This window comes from Lolium perenne, chromosome 4, assembly GCF_019359855.2.
Source record: "Lolium perenne isolate Kyuss_39 chromosome 4, Kyuss_2.0, whole genome shotgun sequence".
NCBI classification, from domain to species: domain Eukaryota; kingdom Viridiplantae; phylum Streptophyta; class Magnoliopsida; order Poales; family Poaceae; genus Lolium; species Lolium perenne.
The window spans coordinates 190330003-190348551 of NC_067247.2; positions in this window are offsets into that span (position 1 = coordinate 190330003).

Consider the following 18549-nt stretch of genomic DNA (forward strand, 5'->3'; position numbering starts at 1 on the left):
AGGCCCATAAAGGTGAAGTGTCGTGTAGTCGACGTTCACATGACACCACTAGAAGAATAACACCACAACTTAAATATCATAACATTGAATATTACTCAACCATACTTCACTACTAACATTTAGACTTCACCCATGTCCTCAAGAACTAAACGAACTACTCACGAGACATCATATGGAACATGATCAGAGGTGATATAATGATGAATAACAATCTGAACATAAACCTTGGTTCAACGGTTTCACTCAATAGCATCAATAACAAGTAGAAATCAATACCGGGAGAGTTTCCCCTATCAAATAATCAAGATCAAACCCAAATTGCTACGGTGGTGACGATGTCCAGCGGTGGAGACGGCGGTGACGATGTCCAGCGGTGGAGACGGCGGTGATGATGGTGGAGATGATGATGATGGTGATGGAGATGATGTCCAGCTCGATGACGGTGACGATGGCGTCGATTTACCCCTCCCGGAGGGAATTTCCCCGGCAGATCTCAGCCCGCTGATACGCGTACAGCACGCGTCCGTTGGGAACCCCAAGAGGAAGGTGTGATGCGTACAGCGGCAAGTTTTCCCTCAGTATGAAACCAAGGTTTATCGAACCAGTAGGAGCCAAGAAGCACGTTGAAGGTTGATGGCGGCGAGATGTAGTGCGGCGCAACACCAGGGATTCCGGCGCCAACGTGGAACCTGCACAACACAAACCAAGTACTTTGCCCCAACGAAACAGCGAGGTTGTCAATCTCACCGGCTTGCTGTAACAAAGGATTAGATGTATAGTGTGGAAGATGATTGTTTGCAGAAAACAGTAGAACAATATTGCAGTGGATTGTATTTCAGTAAAGAGAATTGGACCGGGGTCCACAGTTCACTAGAGGTGTCTCTCCCATAAGATAAACAGCATGTTGGGTGCACAAATTACAGTTGGTCAATTGACAAATAAAGAGGGCATGACCATGCACATACATATTATGATGAGTATAGTGAGATTTAATTGGGCATTACGACAAAGTACATAGACCGCTATCCAGCATGCATCTATGCCTAAAAAGTCCACCTTCAGGTTATCATCCGAACCCCCTCTAGTATTAAGTTGCTAACAACAGACAATTGCATTAAGTATTGCGCGTAATGTAATCAGTAACTACATCCTCGAACATAGCACCAATGTTTTATCCCTAGTGGCAACAGCACATCCATAATCTTAGAGATTTCTGTCACTTCCCCAGATTCACGGAGACATGAACCCACTATCGAGCATAAATACTCCCTCTTGGAGTTACAAGCATCTACTTGGCCAGAGCATCTACTAGTAACGGAGAGCATGCAAGATCATAAACAACACATAGACATAACTTTGATAATCAACATAACAAGTATTCTCTATTCATCGGATCCCAACAAACACAACATATAGAATTACAGATAGATGATCTTGATCATGTTTAGCAGCTCACAAGACCCGACAATTAAGCACAATGGGGAGAAGACAACCATCTAGCTACTGCTATGGACCCATAGTCCAGGGGTAGACTACTCACACATCACTCCGGAGGCGACCATGGCGGCGTAGAGTCCTCCGGGAGATGATTCCCCTCTCCGGCAGGGTGCCGGAGGCGATCTCCTGAATCCCCCGAGATGGGATTGGCGGCGGCGGCGGCGTCTCTGGAAGGTTTTCCGTATCGTGGTTCTCGGTACTGGGGGTTTCATGACGAAGGCTATTTGTAGGCGGAAGGGCAGGTCAAGGGGCGTCACGAGGGGCCCACACCCTAGGTCGGCGCGGCCAGGGCTTGGGCCGCGCCGCCCTATGGTTTGGCCACCTCGTGGCCCCACTCCGTCTCCTCTTCGGTCTTCTGGAAGCTTCGTGGCAAAATAGGACCCTGGGCGTTGATTTCGTCCAATTCCGAGAATATTTCCTTACTAGGATTTCTGAAACCAAAAATAGCAGAAAACAGCAACTGGCACTTCGGCATCTTGTTAATAGGTTAGTTCCAGAAAATGCATGAATATGACATAAAGTGTGCATAAAACATGTAGATATCATCAATAATGTGGCATGGAACATAAGAAATTATCGATACGTCGGTGACATAGGCATCCCAAATGGGCCTGCCGAAGATGGTACCCGGGGTTTACTGGAGGCCCAATACCCGAAGAATAAGAAGATTCGGGAGCCTAAGATTTACTAAGGAAAGATAGAGTTGTAATAGGAAGTGTTGTTTGTAATCTGGCGGGATGAGTTAGAAACCGTCCCGGACTCTGTAAACTTGTATAGCACAAATCCCTTGGCTCCACCTCCTATATAAAGGGGGAGTCGAGGGACGAAGAATCAATCGAATCATTGTCTGCAAACCTTAGTTTTCATAATCGTCGAGTACTTTTCGGCTGAAACCTTCGAGATCTACTTACCCTCTACTTCCAACTAAACCCTAGCCTACAATCCATAGGCATTGACAAGTTGATACCTTGTCAATTGGCGCCGTCTGTGGGAACTAGAGGTGTAAGGAGCTGATCTCGATGGCACGCTCAAGATCTTCGACATCGTCAACCGCAAGCAACACAATGGATCGAGGTAAACAGATCGCTGCTGGTCTTGTCGATTTTGTTCCTCACCCACCCTCCCGTTTGGATGCATATGCGTATCTGGCGGAGCCCATGGAGATGACGTTCGGAAGGTTTCACTTTCACGTCGAGAAGGAAGGATCGTATCGTGTCGAGATTCCGATTTCGTCGGGATCGTCGGTGGTCGATTCAGATTTTTCAAGCTATGCATCGTCAACCGAGTCAGGAGAAGAAGAAACCTCGGCGACACGTTACGTCAGCACCAGAACAAGAGAGAAACTCGCCAAGATCTTCAACGACATGTCGTTTGAGTCATCTGCGGACTCATATATAAGCGATGGCTCAAGCGATGTCGACAGTTACGACTTTATCGACAAATCTCTCACAGTGGGCAAGGTCTTCATCAATCTCAACGATGATGTCACCAAACCCAACGTAGATCTGAGTACAAAGTATCATCAGATTTACGCCATTGAAGATCAAGAGGAGACATCCGAGGCTTTCGACAGTCTGGGAAATCCATACGTCGATCCCTCCAATCTGCGGCAAGGCCTGGGCAACAAATACGTCGGGCCAGAGCCGCGAGATAGAGTTCAACTTTCACAAGCAGTGTGGGACAGAGCCGCGAGAGCTATGAACGGCACAGAACCAATGGCTACCACAGCCACACCAGAAGAATTGCAAGCATATCAATATAGGCTCGCACGAGCTGCCAGGGAATTGGAAAAACAGACAGCTGAATTGAACAGGAGGAAGGAGGCAGCTTCTGCATCCAGCAGGAGAAGGGCAGATCTAAGTCGACAATCTAGAACTACGGGTGATAGCCACCGGGAGGCGCGGAACAGAGCAAGATCAAGGCTGCAACATATACCCGAAGCAGAAAGAGAGCACTTGGTCCAAAACCTCGACATGTCCTTTATGTCGATAGATACAAGAGGAAATATCATCCCTAAGACACCAGAGGCTGGGTATATGGCGACACATGCTTTTATCCTTGCATCTAAACCACCTCCAGGTGATCCAAGGGAAACACTATACAATATGGCGGTAGCAGGAGTTGGAGCTATGGGGACAGCGTTTGTATCAACGCCTCCCGAAGGAGCGGCAAGACAAAATAGTCCACGACCCGCAGCAGCAACAGCGGCAGCACCTGAAGGACCAAGTGGAGCAAGAGACACAGCAGCACAAGCAAGAGTCGACAGAGCGCGGCAGAGCAGAAGGGATCATCGGCAATCTCCGGAGCTGACCGACGAAGATATGTGTGGCTTGCCATGCTTCACGAGGAGAGTCCGGAAAACTCGAGTCCCCTCAGGATTCAAGTTACCCGATAATTTCAAGAAGTTCGACGGCCTTCAAGATCCAGAGGACTGGCTAGTCGACTATCTAGAGACGGTGAAGCTGACAGGAGGAACTAGGGCAACAGCCATGCAAAGCATCCAGGTGCATTTGAGTGGAGCCGCACGATCTTGGATAAAAAAACTCGCTCCAGGATCCATCGACAGCTGGGAAAGTTTCGAGGATGTGTTCGTCAAGAACTTCAGGTCCACGTGCAAAAAACCCGCGTCGTTAGAGGAGTTGAGAGCGTGTCGACAAAAGCCAGATGAGCCAATGAGGAAGTACATCCAGAGGTGGAATATCATCAAAAATTCGGCAGAAAATATATCTGACGAGAGAGCAATAGATGCGTTTGTCGCAGGAGTCAGGCGTGGAGATTTTGTCGAGGACTTGGGAAGGACCAATCCAAAGACAGTATCCGCGTTAATGGAGATAGCAAATAAATGGGCAGATGGAGAAGACGCTGTCCACAACAAACGACACAGGTCGCCAGAGGAGGACCGCGGTCGAAACTATCAACCGAGGCGAAGATTTCCTCGGACGTACCAGAACTACGACGCTCCAGGACAAATTTCGGCAGGTTTTCGGACAAATACAGGAGGAAGCAACAGAGATGATTACCAGAGAAGCAGTGAACAGCGAGGTGATAACAGGGATGATTCACGCAACAGGCAAAATAGCGGGCCTAGGTTCCCAAGACCTTTCGTGTCCCCTGAAGAGATGATGAACGGACCGTGCCAGATGCATTTTTTCCTCGACAGCAACGGAAAAAGACAGTCAGGGCACTTGCAGAAGGATTGTCGAAATTTTCAAGCAATGTTGCGGTATGCAGAGAACGCTAATGCGCGGGCAGCACAGAGAAATCCTCGAGAACCCAGAAGCGAGATTCACTTGCCGCCGCCTCCCGCGATTACAGACGACAATCGGCATCAGCTCAGAATAGCGGCAGCACCTCCACCACCACCTTATGTTGATCCTAACTCCAACGGAGCAGTGTCGATGATTCAGAAAGGAAGGCCGTCTAATAGAGCTCAGAAAGTAATCTCACGACAGGTGTTTATGGCAGAGAAAATGCCTCCACCAACAGTTGAGTACCTTAATTGGTCAGGACAAGATATCGGCTTCACAATAGCAGATCATCCGCAGCAAGTTCCTCGACCAGGGCAGTCAGCACTTATTCTGCCAGCAGTTATCGCGGGATTTGATGTCTCTCGAGTGTTCATAGACGGCGGCAGCAGCTTAAACCTTATGTATGCAGATACATTGAGGAAGATGAACATATCCTTAGCAAACTTGAAACCAACAGACACAAGGTTCCACGGCATCACACCGGAGAAACCAAGTTATCCATTGGGAAAGATCAATCTCGACGTTCAGTTTGGGACCCGAGAAAATTATAGAATCGAGAGGCTCGAGTTTGAAGTCGTGGATTTTCCGTCGCAATATCACGCTCTGTTGGGACGACCAGCATATGCTAGATTTATGGCAGTGCCACACTATACATACTTGTTGTGGAGGTTGCCTGGACCAAAGGGACCAATCACAGTTAAAGGAAGCTTTGCCTTAGCCGATAAGTGCGACAAGGATTTCCACCGGTTGTCAGAAACTTTCGGGATGCAAGCTGAGTACTTGGCGTCAAAAAGCATGACTGATTACGACGTACTGCCAGACGTTGGAAGGCCAAACAAAGAATCAACTTTCAGTACCGAGAAAAATTCAAAAGAGGTGCAGATTCATCCGACAGATCCAAAAAAGACGACATCTATCGCAAACGACATGGATATCGCATAGGAAAGCGCGCTCGTCGAGTTCCTCCGTGAGCACTGGAAAATCTTCGCATGGTGTCCAGCCGACATGCCAGGAGTACCCAGGGAACTTGCCGAGCACCACCTAAACTTGGATCCACTAGCGAGACCAATCAAACAACCTTTGCGGCGTTTTTCGGAACCAAACCGCAAAGCCATGCTGTCAGAAATCAATCGACTACAAGAAGCTGGTTTTATCAAAGAGATATTCACAGAAGCCACATGGGTAGCAAATCCTGTGCTGGTGCCGAAGAAACACACGACAGTCCTTCGCATGTGCGTCGACTTTACGTGTCTCAATAAACATTGTCCAAAGGATCACTTTCCCCTCCCGAGGATCGATCAAATTATCGACTCCACGGCTGGATGTGAACGTCTTTCCTTCCTGGATGCATATTCTGGTTATAACCAGATCAGATTGAAAGAAGAAGATGAAGTAAAGACCGCGTTTATTACACCTTACGGCGTGTTTTGCTACAGAACAATGCCCTTTGGTCTAAAAAAATGCGGGAGCAACATATCAAAGGATGATGCAGAAGTGTTTGGCGACACAGATTGGGAAGAACGTGCAAGTATACATTGATGATGTCGTCATAACATCAAAAAAGGGGGCAACGCTGATCGAGGATCTCAAGGAAACCTTCGACAACCTTGATAAGTTCTGCCTCAAACTGAACCCGACGAAGTGTTCCTTTGGCGTCCCAGCAGGAGAACTTTTGGGGTTTCTAGTCTCAGCAAGAGGGATTGAAGCAAATCCCGACAAAATACAGGCTATCGTAACAATGAGGAAGCCAACAAAGTTGAAGGAGATACAACAGCTAACGGGGCGAGTCGCAGCTCTGAGCAGATTCGTCGCTAGGCTGGGAGAAAAAGCACTGCCGTTCTACGCTTTGATAAAACAAGGAGATAAATTCCAGTGGAACGAAGAAGCCGACAGAGCTTTCGAGGATTTGAAGCGCACAATTTCGACACCGCCAATTCTGGTAGCACCAAAAGAAAGGGAACCTCTCCTGCTATATATCGCAGCCACGCCCCAAGTGGTGAGCACGGTGCTAGTCGTCGAAAGGGAAGAAGAAGGAAAACTCCACGGCGTGCAGAGGCCAGTATACTTCGTCAGCGAAGTTTTATCGCCATCAAAACAAAGGTATCCGCAGTACCAAAAGATAGCATATGGAGTGTTCACGACAGCACGAAAATTGCGCCACTATTTTTCGGCACATCCGATCATAGTGGTCAATGAAGCTCCCTTGTCAAATATACTGAACAACCCAGAAGCTACGGGTCGTGTCTCCCTTTGGGGAATAGAACTTTCCCCTCGGGACATCACGTATGAAAAAAGAAAAGCAATAAAATCGCAAATACTGCCGGACTTCATCGCAGAGTGGATGGAGTTGCAAAATACAGGACCTCCAGACTTATCGAGAACTTGGACCATGAACTTTGATGGGTCCAAGAGACTAGAAGGGGCTGGCGCAGGAGTAGTACTCATATCACCTGAAGGCGACAAGTTGAAGTACATCCTTCGGATGACGTTCCCTAACGCATCTAACAATGAAGCAGAATATGAGGCTCTCATACACGGGATGAAGATGGCGAAAGCCTGCGGTGCAACTCGACTAAAAATCTTTGGCGACTCACAGCTGGTGGCACAGCAAGTTATGAACCAATGTGACGCAGTCAATGATAGCATGATGGCATACAAGGAGGTATACAACGAACTCGAGAAGTTGTTCGATGGATGCGAAGTAAACCATATTAGCAGATTGAGCAACGACGAAGCCGATGTTCTTGCAAACATCGGGTCGCAATGCCTTGCAGTCCCGCCAGGTGTATTCTGGGAAGAAATAACAGAGAGATCCACTAAGTCGACAAAATCAAAAAAGAAGGAGAAGAAACACTCGGGGGCTACCAAGGAAAAGCAAGAGGACGAAGAAGAAGATCAGGACCTGGTCATGGTGATACAGATACCGTGGATGCAGCCGTACATATCATACATCCTGAGGAAAGAAATACCCGACGATCCAGTTGAGGCAAGGCGAGTAATTCGACGCTCCAAAGCTTTTACGGTGGTCAAGGGAGAACTGTATAAGCGAAGTATTTCAGGCGTCTTGCAAAGATGCGTCACACCCGAAGAAGGAAGAATAATTCTGAAGGATGTACACGAAGGAATATGTGGCCACCACGCAAGTAGTCGAGCTATCGCAGCCAAGGTTTTTCGGGCAGGATTCTACTGGTTGACAGCAATCGAGGACGCTAAGGACATAGTAAGAACTTGCGACGCATGTCAAAGATTTGCCGCAAAACCTCACTCTCCAGCAGCAGAGCTAGCACCAATACCATTGTCATGGCCCTTTGCTCAATGGGGACTTGATATGGTGGGTAAGTTACACAAATCCTGGCCAGGAGGAAAGGAGTACATGCTAGTAGCTGTCGATAAGTTTACAAAGTGGATAGAAGCGAAGCCGATAAATTCACCAGATGGAGCATCCGCAGTAAAATTCGTAAAAGGCCTCGTCTTCAGATTTGGAGTGCCCCATAGCATCGTCACAGACAACGGCAGTAACTTCACATCCCATGAATTCAAAGATTATTGCGAAGAGGTGGGTATCAAGCTGAACTTTGCGTCAGTTGCACATCCTCAAACCAATGGGCAAGTCGAGAAAGCCAATGGTATCATCTGCAATGGCATCAAGAAGCGCTTGTTAGGACCACTGGAAAAAGCTCGACATACCTGGCCAGAAGAACTACCAAGCGTGTTGTGGAGCATCCGAACAACACCAAACACAGCAACGCAGGAAACTCCGTTTTTTCTGGTTCATGGAGCAGAAGCAGTACTACCAATCGAGATAGAGCACAACTCTCCACGTGTCGCTGAATATGATGAAGAAACATCGAGAAGAGCGCTAGAGGACGACGTCGACGCACTTGATGAAGCTCGAGATGAAGTATTATCTCGGGTAACCAAATATCAACAGGACTTGAAAAATTACCACAGTCGACGTTTGCGGCCAAGATCTTTTCAGGTGGGCGACCTAGTTCTTCGGCTCACGCAAAAAAGTCATGAAAAACTCGAGTCACCGTGGCTTGGCCCTTACATCGTCACGGAAGTAATCGGAGGAGGAGCATACAGGATAAAAGACAAGAAGACAGGGGTGGAGGAGCCAAACCCCTGGAACGTGGCGCAACTTAGGCGGTTCTACGCCTAGAGTCGAAATATAGTCCTTGTAAAACTTCAATGTACTGAAACGCCCGCGAGTTTTCAGACGCACTCTTTTCCTTTTTCGGGGCACCGAGTGGGGCCGGAGAAGGTTTTTAATGAGGCGGGCTCGCGGTGCTGCAATATAATAAAGATAGTGACAATATAACTTTTCTTCTTTATCGACATGACCAAAGTCTTTGCTCCGACGAATTTCAATATAGTTCATCGACAAAAGAAAAACCTTGCCTTGGTATTCAAATACCTCGTGAGTCAATAAAAATACAAAATAGTACTCAATAAAAAGCTCGGGGGCTCATATTCGCCTTAAATATATAAATGCCTTGGTTCAAAACCTCGCAAATATACAAATATAGTAAAGAGTCACCGAAACACTCGGGGGCTAGACAAACAGAGAAATATAATGATTGCTTTACAATATAGTCATGGATTACAAAGAAGAAATATCTACAAGAAGAAAATAACTAGTCTTGATTCAGTATGTCATCAAGAGTAACTCTGTTTTCCTCAGGAGCAGCACCAAGAAAATCGGCATAATGGCCATCGGCAAAAAAGTCGGCATCCATCCGAAGCAGGTCCTCAATCATTTCTTCGGCTATGGGCGTAACCTTCGTGTTAATCCTGTCAATACCAACTCTCCGACGTTTTACCTTTTGGTGAACCTTCTCGACAACCTGGGTAAGGTCAAGCTTCGAGTGGCAGATCTGGAGCATGATAAGAGCAAATCTGGCGCCAGCTACTAGTTGAGCTTTGACAAAATCATGGATACTGCGAGCATCCTTGAACCTTTCCATCAATTCAGGAAGAGTTTTTGGTTGGACGTTCCGAGGAAACATGGAGTTGTAAACCATGGACAAGGTCTTGGTACAGAAGTCAAGGAAATCGCGAGTTTGAGAGGTGCGATCTTGAAATCTGACAATTTGGCGGGTCCTCTCCGGGGTAGCCCAAAACAAAGAACCATGGTCCAGGGAAAGATTAACAAGGAGGTTTGTCCTAGCACTTACCCTCTCTTCCTCGGCAGCAGCATCAGTAAAGGCACCTATCAAAACAAAGAAGTGGAAACCTTTAAGAGACAATAGCATGAAGATGAAAGATATCAGAGGATGAAACAGGCATACCCGACATATCTGCACTGGCTTCATTCATTAATTCGAGCATGAAATTTTCTCGAGTAGTCGCCTTTTCAGCCTCGGAAGCAGCAATTTCCTTAGCAGCCACGGCCTCGCGAGCTTGCTGGAGAGCAACTTTTTCGGCTTCAGATGACTTGCGAGATTGTTCCATCATCACAAGTGTTTGCTTCTTCGCATACTGAAGCTGCTGTCGAAGTTCGTCCAGTTCTTGCGACAAGGTATCGTCGACAGGTGCAGTATCAGCAAAAGCTCTCCTCGCGCGAGAAGAAGAAGGCGACACATTGGAAGGAGCGGAAGTTGGAGTATAGTTATCAAATATCAACTGAAATATAAACAGGATAAAATCAAACGACAAGCAAAGATAGAGTTTTTCATTAATCTCTTGGAATAATTACAAGGGCATTACAGTGGAGCTAAGGAAATACGTGTCGCCAAATGACTACTTTGGCGACAAAAGAAAAACAGAGGCATGCAACTAGACCTCCGGCCTTGACGAGCTAGGAGTCGACGCTGGCTTAATCCCGAGATAGGCCAAGATCTTCTTCGTGTTGGGCTTGGCTGCCTTGATCAGCGACTTCCACCTTGACTGCTCTATTTGCTCGGTGTCGCCAACTTTCATCCAGTCAATAGTCTGTCGACTGTCAGCAACCAACGCGACAGTGTTCTCAACGGCGACCTTCATATTTTCTTGGCGCATCTTTAGTCCAAGGTCTTCCGGCGTATTGAACATCTTGGCAAGGTTGAGGAAAGTCGCAGGCTCCTCTTTCTTCGGGAAGAAGTAGGGGAACAATGCCGACAATACTGTGCTAGCATTCGACACACCCTCACGAATCTCGGACCCATGAAGCTCCAGATAGGAAAGTGCGTCAAGAACAGGATCATCGACAGGATTTGTCAGATCAAAATCCTGGTTTGTTTGGGCTGTCAAGGAAACAAAGCATTAGTGAAAAGACAAGAAACAACGATTCTCATAAAAAATAGAAGAGATCAGCAAAATTACTGAACGTGCGGCGGCTCTGAGTTTTCAGGCGCTTGAGGATTCCTTCTTCACGAGAAGCTTGTGCAGCTTTGTGCTCATCTAAGGCAGCTGTAGCATCCTCAAGTTTTTTCTGCAGTTCCTCGACACCAGCAGCTTTCGCCTTGGCTTCATCAGCTTCGACCTTGGCTTTGCTAGCAGCGAGTTCGGCTTTCTTACGAGCCGCCTCACTTTGCTCAAGTTTTCGAGCAAGTGCGTCGGCGCGCTCGTTGGCCTCTGCAAGTTTCTCTGTCGAGATATGGAAAGGAGAGAAAAGAAAGATCAAAAATCGCGACAAGCAACAGGAGTAAAAAATCAAGGGAAAAAACAGCAAGTTTAAAAGTCGTTACCTTCGGCTCTATTAGCATATTCACGGTACCCAATAAATTGGGAACCGATGCGGAGAAGATCCTTGATCATAGGCTGTTCAAGGAGAACACAGCAAGAAAAACATCGGCATGAAAAAGAGAAAAGGTGTGAAAAAACAAAAAAAAGGAAAATATAGATGTCGACAAGCTTACATCATCTAAGAGCAGAGTCGACGAACTGCCCAACTGAGGGGCAGGTTCAACAATCTTTTCAACCCTTGTCCTTTTTGGTGAAGGAGCAAGGGGGCTGGATGGTGGAGTAGTGGTGACGACGTTTTGTTGAGGAGGCGAGGTTTCTTCTCCTTCAACTAGCGTGTCTGAGGCAAGTACAGTACGTGACGTGCTTGTCCGAGGAGCCACGTCAGTAGTTGGAACTTCTTCCTCGTCATCACTATTAATCAAAAAATCGGCAGCATAAAAAGCAAGACAAGATAAATATTTCGAGTACAAAAATAGAGAGAAATAAAGACGACTTACGAGCTGACGAGGGATTCAACATAAGGATCGTAAGCTGCCTTCGGATGAGAAGGAACAACTTCTTCAGCCTTAGAGGTGCCAGAATCTTCAACATCAGTCCTTTTCCTTTTGTTCTTTGGAGAAACAGCAGGAGGAAGGGATTGCGTCGATTCACTGGCTTCAGACTCAACTTCTTTTTCATGAGAAGCCGCAGATTTGTGAGAACCCGCGACTTCACTTTCACGAATAGAAGAACCTTGAGTATCTTCGGCAACGATGGCCTGTTCTTCGACTTCTCCACCCTCCGGAAGAGGAGGAAGGGAAGTCATAGTAGGATGGTTCTGTAAAAAATAGTGACCAGAAGGAAAATTAAAAGAGATAACAATATAATGAGATGCAGAGAAAGTGTAAAACAAGGTAAAAACTCGGCAAGACAAAATACCTCGGGGAGTGGATTGGCGGCGCTGTACGGTTCCACGCGACAAGAGGAAGGAATTGGGTCTTTACCCAGGCGAGAAAGTCTTCGAATCAACTTCTCCAAGTCCTTGGTGGAAAGATCACCAGAGATTCTGTTGGCATCATTTTTACCAGAATACGTCCAAAGGGGATTTTTGCGAGCCTGAAGAGGCTGCACTCTAATCCTAAGGAAGTAGGCAGTGATTTGAACACCAGACAGCTCTTTGCCTCGAGTGTTTTGAAGCTGACGAATACGAGACATGAGCGCCTCTGTCGCCTTTTTCTCTTCCTCGGAAGCTTCGGCATCCCAGGAGCGGCGGCGCTGTATTTTGGCACTTCCGTCGAAAGGAACTATGTTGTGCTCAACGGAGTTGGCGCTTTCTTTGTGAATGTAGAGCCACTTTTTGCGCCATCCTTGGACAGAATCAGGAAATTTGACGTCGAAATAGTCGACATCAGTACGAACACAGATAACAACGCCACCTATGTTATAAGTGACGTTGTGGGAGCCATTGCGGCGGAGGCAGAAAATGCGTTTCCACAGAGCCCAATTGGGAGGGATTCCGAGGAAGCATTCGCAAAGTGTGATGAAGATAGAAATGTGAAGGATGGAATTGGGGGTCAATTGGTGCAGTTGAATCCCATAAACAAAAAGAAGACCGCGGAGGAAATCGTGGATTGGGGTCGAGAGGCCGCGGATGAGATGATCAACAAAACTAACCCGATACTCCATTGGAGGCTTGGGGTAGCTTTCTTCGCTAGGAAAGCGGATGGCGTCCTCCTTCTTCATGAGGCCAAGCCTCTTCAGCATGTTGGTGTCTTGGTTGGAGATTTTGGATCTCTCCCACTCAAGATCCTCGGCGGCCATCTTGGATTCCGGAGTGCTGTGGCGAGTCAGACGCGCGCGCGGTGGCATCAACAGCAATGGGCAGAGCAATGTATGTGCGTGCGGAAGATCGGAGAGAGTTGGGCGCAGGGGAAGTTTTGCGAAGAGGAACAGGTGAGCGGCGCAAGCAAGGGGATGAACGGAGGTTGAAGAAAGGTTTATATAAGAATCGGGTGAGGCAGTGTGCCGTTGGATGAAGAAATCGTGTGGTGAGCATGGATCTTCTAGATACAAGGGCAAAACAGTATTTTTACTGAGATAGGCGTTACCATACGTGCGCCAGGAAAAGCGGAGGACGTGTGTCCCCCACTTGCACGACGTGTCAACGTGGTAGAAGCAATGGACCCACAGGGCAGAAAAATCACGACTATTCGAGAAGGATGAAGTAAATTTTATTAAGGGAAGTATGTCGACAAGAAAAATAAAAGAAAAGTGGCGACAGAAAGAATTATTCAATACTTCGGGAGCCTTTGATCAAATACAAGTTTTTGCCCAAATGCTCGGGGGTTACTTCAGAAAAAAGTAAATTTTCGAGTATGACAAATATAGAAATTGCGGGAGCCTACAACCAAGCACAAGTCCTTGGCTGTAGCCTCGGGGGCTACTCCCATCGGGAGCGCTGTTCGCGCACCCGAGAGATAAAAAAAAGAGAGAAGAAGAAAGAGATCATATTGGGAAGTAATGAAAATATAGCGACAAGGTGGACTAAAATGTTGAGCCTACAACCAAGCACAAGTTCTTGGTTGTAGCCTCGGGGGCTACTCCCATCGGGAACGCTGTTCGCGTGCCCGATGAAATTAACAAAGGAAAAATAGAAAAGCAAGAGAGTATATTTCGAGTTATAATTAACTCTACATATACTCCCATCGGGAGAGCAGTATAAGTCATATTTGACTCGATAAAATGTGCCATTCCAACAGCCGGAAAAGCACTCGACAATATATTCTCAGAACGCCGAAGTTGCGATCAATTTCTGAATGCCGCAAATTTGCGAAGGTAAGACCCCAGATCCGTTCTGCTGGGCGTGGCATCGCCAAAGACTGCGCTCTGCTACTTTTATCCGTATCAACAGATATGAAGAAAAATCCTAACGGACGCGTTAGGTACCCGATAAATTCGACTGGGACTCGACAGAATGGTAAGACCTTAAGCGGCACCTGTCGAAGTTTACACCAGTATCCCGAGATCATGTCCAGGGACGTGATTTTGAAGTAGGTTTTTGCGGATTGCCACTAGAGCAGTTAACTAGTACCTGATCCGTCAGATGAACTAGCCCCAACTACCATTATCCCTGTACAATATAGAATTTTATGTGAAGAAGTATAAAAAAGTTAAAGCTTCCGAATAAAAATAAACAGTGGAGATTTTCCCTGACTCTACGATTCAAGCAAAATCTCGGGGGCTACTGACATAGGCATCCCAAATGGGCCTGCCGAAGATGGTACCCGGGGTTTACTGGAGGCCCAATACCCGAAGAATAAGAAGATTCGGGAGCCTAAGATTTACTAAGGAAAGATAGAGTTGTAATAGGAAGTGTTGTTTGTAATCTGGCGGGATGAGTTAGAAACCGTCCCGGACTCTGTAAACTTGTATAGCACAAATCCCTCGGCTCCACCTCCTATATAAAGGGGGAGTCGAGGGACGAAGAATCAATCGAATCATTGTCTGCAAACCTTAGTTTTCATAATCGTCGAGTACTTTTCGGCTGAAACCTTCGAGATCTACTTACCCTCTACTTCCAACTAAACCCTAGCCTACAATCCATAGGCATTGACAAGTTGATACCTTGTCAGTCGGAGACGTATCAGCATCCCCAAGCTTAGTTCCTGCTCGTCCCGAGCAGGTGAACGATAAACAAAGATAATTTCTGGAGTGACATGCCATCATAACCTTGATCATACTATTTGTAAGCATATGTAGTGAATGCAGCGATCAAAACAATGTATATGACATGAGTAAACAAATGAATCGTATAGCAAAGACATTTCATGAATAGTACTTCAAGACAAGCATCAATAAGTCTTGCATAAGAGTTAACTCATAAAGCAATAATTCAAAGTAAAGGCATTGAAGCAACACAAAGGAAGATTAAGTTTCAGCGGTTGCTTTCACTTGTAACATGTATATCTCATGGATATTGTCAACATAGAGTAATATAATAAGTGCAATATGCAAGTATGTAGGAATCAATACACAGTTCACACAAGTGTTTGCTTCTTGAGGTGGAGAGAAATAGGTGAACTGACTCAACAATAGAAGTAAAAGAATGGTCCTTCAAAGAGGAAAGCATCGATTGCTATATTTGTGCTAGAGCTTTGATTTTGAAAACAAGAAACAATTTTGTCAACGGTAGTAATAAAGCATATGTATCATGTAAATTATATCTTACAAGTTGCAAGCCTCATGCATAGTATACTAATAGTGCCCGCACCTTGTCCTAATTAGCTTGGACTACCGGGATCATCGCAATGCACATGTTTTAACCAAGTGTCACAAAGGGGTACCTCTATGCCGTCTGTTCAAAGGTCTAAGGAGAAAGCTCGCATTGGATTTCTCGCTATTGATTATTCTCAACTTAGACATCCATACCGGGACAACATAGACAACAGATAATGGACTCCTCTTTTATGCATAAGCATGTAGCAAAACAATTAATTTTCTCATTTGAGATTGAGGATATTGTCCAAAACTGAAACTTCCACCATGGATCATGGCTTTAGTTAGCGGCCCAATGTTCTTCTCTAACAATATGCATGCTCTAACCATAAGGTGGTAGATCTCCCTTACTTCAGACAAGACGAACATGCATAGCAACTCACATGATATTCAACAAAGAGTAGTTGATGGCGTCCCCAGTGAACATGGTTATCGCACAACAAGCAACTTAATAAGAGATAAAGTGCATAAGTACATATTCAATACCACAATAGTTTTTAAGCTATTTGTCCCATGAGCTATATATTGTAAAGGTGGAGAATGGAAATTTAAAGGTAGCACTCAAGAAATTTACTTTGGAATGGCGGAGAAATACCATGTAGTAGGTAGGTATGGTGGACACAAATGGCATAGTGGTTGGCTCAAGTATTTTGGATGCATGAGAAGTATTCCCTCTCGATACAAGGTTTAGGCTAGCAAGGCTATTTGAAACAAACACAAGGATGAAGCGGTGCAGCAAAACTCACATAAAAGACATATTGTAAACATTATAAGACTCTACACCGTCTTCCTTGTTGTTCAAACTCAATACTAGAAATTATCTAGACCTTAGAGAAACCAATTATGCAAACCAAATTTTAGCAAGCTCTGTGTATTTCTTCATTAATAGGTGCAAAGTATATGATGCAAGAGCTTAAACATGAGCACAACAATTGCCAAGTATCACATTATCCAAGACATTTTAGCAATTACTACATGTATCATTTTCCAATTCCAACCACATAACAATTTAACGAAGAAGAAACTTCGCCATGAATACTATGAGTAAAGCCTAAGGACATACTTGTCCATATGCTACAGCGGAGCGTGTCTGTCTCCCACAAAGTGAATGCTAGGATCCATTTTATTCAAACAAAACAAAAACAAAAACAAACCGACGCTCCAAGAAAAAGCACATAAGATGTGATGGAATAAAAATATAGTTTCAGGGGAGGAACCTGATAATGTTGTCGATGAAGAAGGGGATGCCTTGGGCATCCCCAAGCTTAGACGCTGGAGTCTTATTGATATATGCAGGGGTGAACCACCGGGGCATCCCCAAGCTTAGAGCATTCACTCTCCTTGATCATGTTGTATCATCTCCCTCTCTTGATCCTTGAAAACTTCTTCCACACCAAACTTAGAACAACTCATTAGAGGGTTAGTGCACAATCAAAATATACATGTTCAGAGGTGACATAATCATTCTTAACACTTCTGGACATTGCACAAAGCTACTGAAAGTCAATGGAATCGAAATATCCATCGAACATAACAAAACTGGCAATGCGAAATAAAAGGCAGAATCTGTCAAAAACAGAATAGTTCGTATTGACGAATTTTATTGAGGCACCAGACTTGCTCAAATGAAAATGCTCAAATTGAATGAAAGTTGCGTACATATCTGAGGATCACTCATGTAAATTGGTATAATTTTCTGAGTTACCTACAGAGAATTTTGCCCAGATTCGTGACAGCAAAGAAATCTGTTTCTGCGCAGTAATCCAAATCTAGTATGAACTTTACTATCAACGACTTTACTTGGCACAACAAAACACTAAACTAAGATAAGGAGAGGTTGCTACAGTAGTAAACAACTTCCAAGACACAAATATAAAACAAAGTACTATAGTAAAAACATGGGTTGTCTCCCATAAGCGCTTTTCTTTAACGTCTTTCAGCTAGGCGCAGAAAATGTGTATCAAGTGTTATCAAGAGACGAAGTGTCAACATCATAATTTGTTCTAATAATAGAATAAAAAGGTAAATTCATTCTCTTTCTAGGGAAGTGTTCCATACCTTTCTTGAGAGGAAATTGATATTTAATATTACCTTCCTTCATATCAATGATAGCACCAACAGTTCGAAGAAAAGGTCTTCCCAATATAATGGGACAAGATGCATTGCATTCAATATCCAAGACAACAAAATCAACGGGGACAAGGTTATTGTTAACGGTAATGCGAACATTATCAACTTTCCCCAAAGGTTTCTTTGTAGAATGATCAGCAAGATTAACATCCAAATAACAATTTTTCAGCGGTGGCAAGTCAAGCATATTATAAATTTTCTTAGGCATAACAGAAATACTTGCACCAAGATCACATAAAGCATTACAATCAAAATCTTTGATCTTCATCTTAATGATGGGTTCCCAACCATCCTCTAGCTTTCTAGGAATAGAGGCTTCGCGCTCTAGTTTCTCTTCTCCAGCTTTTATGAGAGCATTTGTAATATGTTTTGTGAAAGCCAAATTTATAGCACTAGCATTAGGACTTTTAGCAAGTTTTTGTAAGAACTTTATGACTTCAGAGATGTGGCAATCATCAAAATTCAAACCATTATAATCTAAAGCAATGGGATCATCATCCCCAATGTTGGAAAAAATTTCAGCGAGTTTTATCACGAGCGATTTCAGTTTTAGCGATTTCAGGCAGTTTCTCGCGCTTTGCATTAGAAGTGGAAACATTGCTAACACCAATTCTTTTATTATTATTAGTAGGAGGTGCAGCAACTTGTGTAGCATTAGCATTACTAGTGGTGGTAATAGTCCAAACTTTAGCTATATTATCTTCTTTTTCATTTTCTTCTCTTTCCCACCTAGCACGCAATTCGGCCATCAATC